A 7,355-nucleotide genomic window follows, 5' to 3' on the forward strand; every position below is an offset into this window, starting at 1 on the left:
GTTGCAAAGAAAATGCGCGATTGCTCGTGTCGGGGCCCGGCAAGCCAAGGCCAAGCGAGCCATGGCACGTCGGATGATGGCTCCAGCTGGCGCCCCGGCACTTTCTGTGGCATTGATGCTCGGTTTCAAAGACAAACGTGCGCAGGGCCAGGGGACCGCGGATGACTGCTCGTGCTGGCCCCGTTGGGCGGCATTGATGGTCGGTTGCAAAGAAAATGCGCGATTGCTCGTGTCGGGGCCTGGCAAGCCAAGGCCAAGCGAGCCATGGCAACGCGGATGATGGCTCGCTAGTGCTGGCGCCGTGCACAGTGGCCTCGCACACTCGCCCTGCACGCTTCCCTTGCACGCAGCCTTGCACACTAGCCTCGCATGCGAGCCTTGCACCCTAGCCATGCAAACTAGCCTTGCACGGTAGCCATGCACACAAGCCGTGCACATTAGCCATGCGCACAAGCCCCGCACACTAGCCTTGCGCACAACCCTTGCACACAAGCCATGCACTCGAGCAATGCACACAAGCCTTGCACTCAAGCAATGCACACAAGCCCTGGACACTAGCCTTGCACACGGGCCTGGCACACAAGCCTTGGGCACTAGCCTTGCGCACTAGCGTTCCACATGAGCCTTGCACACTAGCCTTGGACACTAGCCTTGCACACAGGCCTTGCACACTAGGCATGCTTGGGCGAGCTGATCCCGCATCAAGTCGACGGGTCTAGGCATTCTTGGGCGCAGATCCCGCATCGTCTCGTCGCGTCTGGGCGCAAACACGTCGCGTCTCGTTGCGTCTTCAGAAGTCGTCGCTAACAGCACCTTTGGTTGCCACTGGTGGTTAGGCTGGTTGGTTGCGCAAACCCTATAGGAGGGTGGCATGCTGGTGGGCGTTTTTGCCCGGATAGGCACTAGAATGTGCAGATTTTGGGCGTTTTTGCCTGGATAGGCTAAGGAATGGGCATGCTTTGGGCGTTTTTGCCCGGATAGGCACCGGAATGCTTGGCCTTGGCTTGTCCTAGCAAGGCATTGCTGGGTTGGGCTCCCTTGGCCTTTTGGGCGCTGTGGGACATGATCCCGCGAGAGGGGCGTGGGGCGCGAGCCGCCGCGCGCTCTCCTTTGGTCTCTCGTTCCCACGCGATTGGCGTGTGCATTTTAATATTGATTTGAATTCGTCTTTCCTGTGGACTTGGGATCACTAAGGCGATCCGAATTCCACACGAAAGAGACTGACAGAGTCGCCACCTAGATGTGGGATCTAGGACCCATAATTAACCAGAAATCTAGACTCGCTACCTGGTTACGAGAATGGAAGGTATGGGGAGTTATCCACCACATGCACCATTCTTGTCCGATAATCGGTCTTCGATTCCAAAAGCTAACTCTTTTAAATTTATTTTAAATGGCTCATTCAACTCTATGTTAATGTGCGAACTAAGTGACATGCATCCTAGAATCTAATTTCAATGTGAATCCTAGATGTGTATCTTGATTTATTAATTTGTCTGGATTCATTCTAAGTGAAAGTTCTCCTAGAATTCTAATTTCATGGAAAGCCCTAAATGATTTGATTAAGCATTTACAAGAAAATTAATATCCAAAACACCACAATTTGTTGTGGTGCCGACTCGCGGGTGGTATGCCGTCAGACATCCAAGCTGCCTACGTACCCAAGCCTCACTGGGATCAGAGTCGACGTAGTTCGGTGCACCTAAGCCAAGCTACTTATGCCTAACTCAACTAGGACACCGACCTAGACAGAATTGACTGTTTCAACAGTTTTGAGAGAAGTTATTTAATTCAAGTTGAGGATTTTATTATCTTAGGATTTCATCTGAGATGCTATATGATTCTTATCTAAATGCAAATTGTTCCTTAGACTAATGCATGTTTGCCTACATCCTAGGTTACTAGGCTCGTCTTAAGGAAAGATTGGGTGACTAGTGTGACTAGACCTATGGCACGGTTGTTATACATAACAAACGTCCGTGATGAGGCTGGACTCCTAACTCTAGGACTCCCTAAAACTTAGGACACGACACAACACTAGTGTTCCTAAATTGGGCTCTAATGGTTCTTAGATTGGAAACCATAATCCAATGGTTCCGGAAGACTCGAGACAAATCAATTCAAATTCTTGAAGTTAATTAATTTCAGATTTCATGGATTTTCGATTTATGGACACTTGAGGATTACCAATGGTTCTAGGGTTCACCAATTTCGGCCCAGAATAGCATCCAAGGAAGGGAATCGTGCGTTCTTTCCTTGCGCAATTTAATACTTAGGTTATAACATCTTATTGCCTGGCATATCTCAGGATTTCCGTGGACAGTAACCTCGGAGCCAACAACATGCTATAGCTTAAGTATTCAAATTGTCAAAGATCGGTTGCAATTGGGATACGATTATGGATGCACTGACCATTTTTCCAGGGAATTCTAATGATCCTAAGATTTCTGTTTCAATGGATTAAGGAGTTAATGTGTGACAGAGATTTAAGGTTCTTTAGAAATATTCAGATGATTTTCAATTAATTTCGGATTTTCAATGAATTTTATCAATTTTAAACATATGAGTGATTTTACAAGTGAAATTGTAGCAAACGAATTCGAAATGAGTTGAAATTTCTACAGCAGCAAGATATGATGAAATGTAGCTTACGAAAAGAGTTTTACAGATTTTTACATTAAGCTCATATTTAATTTCGATTTAACAATTGATTGACCAGATTGCACAAATAACACAGAAACCACTAGAAATATGAATCTAAATTCAATGAAATTTCTACAGTAATAAGATATAAGTAAAAATAACATACTGAGAAATTTTCATGAATTTTGGAAACCATTTACTATCAGTTTCAGATTTTTTAATTTTCAGACCAGATTATGAATTAACCCTACATCCCATATGAAAACAGATCCAAATCACTTGAAACTTTTACAGTAACTAGAAATGTGAGATTGAATACTACTGTAAAAATTTTAAGAATTTTAGTTGTGATCTGATGTCAGTAATAATTCCTCCAAAAGCTGGTAAATTTCAAAGAAAGCATAAAATAATATACCAAACAAATTCTCAAAATTCTCAAAATTTCATGGTAGAATGTACTGGTATCATATTAGTTTCTCACGAAATTTCATTAATTTTGGAATTCATTTAGTATATATTTTATTTTCGAAACACTCATGGAGATCATGATTTTGAGCATACATATTTAATTTTCAACTAAATCCAATTAAATACTAAAAATCATGCAAATATACCAAATAATTCTAGAAAAATCTAAAAATTAAGTACCTACCTGTGATCGAAATCCTCGCCGAATCCGAGAGCCGAAAAATTCGAAAATCGCACCGCCGCTTGATCCGCTTCCGCTTTCTTTCTCTTTTTCTTTGTTTTATTTTCTTTTATATTTTTTTTTATATGGAACAAGGGAGAGAGATGGGGAGAAACAAATAAGGAGAGAAAGTAGATAATGATAGTGTGAGAGTGAGAGAGTGAGAGATATTGAGGGAGAGAAAGAAAAAACTATCCAAAAACAATGTGTTGTTTTTTTTTTTTTCTCCTCTCATCACCTCTCTTTATATAGTGAAAAACTTAGTGGAGAGGTGGAAATAAACAATGAGAATGGTGGGTGTGGTGGAGAATAATGGAAATAAACAATGAGAATGGTGGGTGTGGTGGAGAATAATGGAATATATAATGGTAATGGTGGGAATTGTGGTGGGGAATAATGGAATATATAATGTGAATGGTGGGTGTGGTGGAGAATAATGGAAATAAACAATGGTAATTGTGGGAATGGTGGTGGGAATAATGGAATATATAATGGTAATGGTGGGAATGGTGGTGGGAATAATGGAATATATAATGGTAATGGTGGGAATGGTGGTGGGAATAATGGAATATGTAATGGTAATGGTGGGAATGGTGGTGGGGATAATGGAATATATAATGGTAATGGAGATAATGGTGTTATTTTAAAGGGAAAAATGAAGTTAGTGGAAATGGTAGAGAAAGTTAAGTCATGCTAATGGTGAGTCCTACATCAGCGGGTTCCGCACAAGCGGGTCCCACATCAGCGGGCCCTACACAAGCGGGTCCCACATCAGCGGGTCCCACACAAACGGGTCCCACATCAGCGGGTCCCACACAAACGGGTCCCACACTAGCAGGTCCCACACTAGCAGGTCCCACACCAGCGGGTCCCACACAAACGGGTACAAATTCTCCCTAGTTTAGATTTTTCTGAATAATCCTTCTCAACATTTAGCGGGAAAATGCGAAACACGACGGAAATGACCAAAAATATTTAGAAATGTAACAAACGGATGCGGGAAAGAAAGACATTGGAAAACCGACGGAAAACAAACCCTAATTTCTTTATCGATTAAGGTAGAGCAAAATGGGGTGTCTACAGATGCCCCTCTTTGGTAGAGATGACGTAGTCATCGAATACCAAAGTCAAAATGACAGAGCCATTTTGCGTAGCTTTAATCGACAAAAGACTCTACACAAAACGGAACTTAGACGCAAACATTTACTACCTAATGCAAGGCCCTAAATGAAATCCTAGAATTAGAACATAATAAGAAATCCTGATGCGGTGCCGTTTACAAACGAGCAACGAGAGAATGAGATACCACTTTCGAATGGATTCCGAACAGAAAGAACAAAGATCGTTCTCAAGCGGTTTTTTTTTTTTTTTTTTTTTTTTTTTTTTTTAAAAAGAAAATGAGACATCTTTCACAAGCGGGCTCAAGGAGGATAAGAGACCATTCACAAATGGACTCAGACAATGAGGTACCATTCACAAACGGCCTCAAGGAGGATATGAGACCATTCACAAATGGACTCAGACAATGAGGTACCATTCACAAACGGCCTCAAGGAGGATATGAGACCATTCACAAATGGACTCAGAAAATGAGGTACCGTTCACAAACGGGCTTAAGAAGAAGATGAGACCATTCACAAATGGACTCGAGAAACGAGGCACCGTTCACAAACGTGCTCAAGGAGAACATGAGACCATTCACAAATGGACTCAGAAAATGAGGCACCGTTCACAAACGGGCTCAAGGAGAAGATGAGACCATTCACAAATGGACTCGAGAAACGAGGCACCGTTCACAAACGGGCTTAAGGAGAAGACGAGACCATTCACAAATGGACTCGAGAAATGAGGCACCGTTCACAAACGGGCTCAAGGAGAATAAGAGACCATTCACAAATGGACTTAGAAAATGAGGCACCGTTCACAAACGGGCTCAAGGAGAAGATGAGACCATTCACAAATGGACTCAGAGAATGAGACACCGTTTACAAACGGGTTCAAGGAGAAGACGAGACCATTCACAAATGGACTCGAGAAACGAGGCACCGTTCACAAACGGGCTTAAGGAGAAGACGAGACCATTCACAAATGGACTCGAGAAACGAGGCACCGTTCACAAACGGGCTCAAAGAAACAAGATAGCTTTGATTGATGAATTCAACAATGAAGAATTTAGAGTTTTTTCATGAACTTGAATTTGACATAGGATTGGATTTGATGAATTTTTGATTTTTCAGAAATAAGGCACCGTCCACAAACGGGCTCAAGGAGGACATGAGACCATAAATGGACTCAGAAAAATGAGACACCGTTCACAAACGGGTTCAAGGAGAAGATGAGACCATTTAGAAATGGACTCGAGAAAAGAGGCACCGTTCACAAACAGGCTCAAAGAAACAAGATAGCTTTGATTGATGAATTCAACAACGAAGAATTTAGAGATTTTTCATGAACTTGAATTTGACATAGGATTGGATTTGATGAATTTTTGATTTTTTGAACTTAATGAAATCGGGGATGTTACAGATCGTGCTTGACAAAGATATCGGAAACTAGGACTTTGACGAATGATGAAACGGCAAACCGTGACGAATGATGAAACGGCAAACCAAAGAACCATTACTAACAAGAATGGATTAGAAACACTTTTATGAAACTTCAACAAGATTTTTCTCAAAGAGACTGCTGGTCTTGTCTTAGGGGATTTGGATGACTGAAACCTTGAACAAGACACTTGAAATTGGTAATCTAGAACAACGGCTCTCTTGGATATAATCATGGAAAAGTGGGACTTGCCTCTTGATAGGTGTTTAGATAAACATTTCTTGACCAAGATAGTATTTAACTAACTGGAAGGAAATTCTGAATTTTAACGGTTCATCTTTCTGAGAAATTGGCTCGACCATCATTGCATCTGAGGCTCTTCCAAGCTTAAGATGCCTTCCTGGAGTATGATCTTTTTACGGAAACTGGGCTTTCTGATGTTTCTACTTCTGAATTCTTCTGGGTTGATCATCTTTGAAATGAAGCTGTTTGACTGGATTCTCAAGCTCTTTCAGGTACAATCGCAGGGAGCTGACGAAGCCGGGCCTCCTTCACCGAGACAGTTGCATCATTTTGGACACAAGGACGACGATTGACTCTTTTTAAAGAGAAAACTTAGATAAAAGACACTACTCAAAGGATTGAGGAGCTCTGAAGGAATGAACATAGAATAACAACGATTGATTAACTATACTGACAGACACAGTAATGCTTCTGACTTAGTTAACGTTTTATTTGGTAAGTCTATCCTTTCAAGGAATATTTTTTTCAATTGGTAAACACTGGACTTTTTCCTTAAAACAGTAATGCCTCAATGATTTAATTACAACTCCTAGGATTGCTTAGCTCCAATGCCCCCCAGTTTTGAGGATGTCACTTGAATTTGCTTGAACTTCAGTTGATCTTCAGTCCTGATACCGGCTGTAGCCTTCTTACAATGATTCTCTTACCATGACCAAGTCACCTCTTCAGGGTTTTTAACTTGGCGGACCGTGGTAGCCTTAACTTTTGCCTGAACCGCCCTTCTAGGTTTTCGATTCAGCAGGCTATCCCCTTAGCTTTTGCCTAAGCCGCCCTTTCGGGTTTTCAACTTAGCAGGGGAACGATCTTAAATTTTGCCTAGACCGCCCTTTCAGGTTTTCAGTCTAGCAGATCTTCAAACTCCGTTCCTTTTTTTTTTTCACTTTTTGTGTTTTCGGTACCTAGATCAATAATTCTGAACACTGGAAGGACTTTATAGGTAGGATAGGGTTTTTCAAAGAATGGCTTAAGGCTCGACAAAGATTTCGACCGAACCTATGAATAGGTTGCATACATATCCCAAGATAGGAATCAGGTCGTGTGTAGTTCAGGGCGAATGCCCCTAGTTTGAAGATAAATTGTTTGAAGGTTAATTGATTTTTTCCTTTTTTTCTTTCTTTCTGGAATGATTGACCTCTCTTCTTTTGGAACTGGTCCCTCTTTTTTTTTTTTTTTTTTT

Source organism: Tasmannia lanceolata, unplaced genomic scaffold (assembly GCF_043159265.1).
Source record: "Tasmannia lanceolata isolate RefF3 unplaced genomic scaffold, GAP_Taslan_0.1 ptg000066l, whole genome shotgun sequence".
Taxonomy (NCBI): domain Eukaryota; kingdom Viridiplantae; phylum Streptophyta; class Magnoliopsida; order Canellales; family Winteraceae; genus Tasmannia; species Tasmannia lanceolata.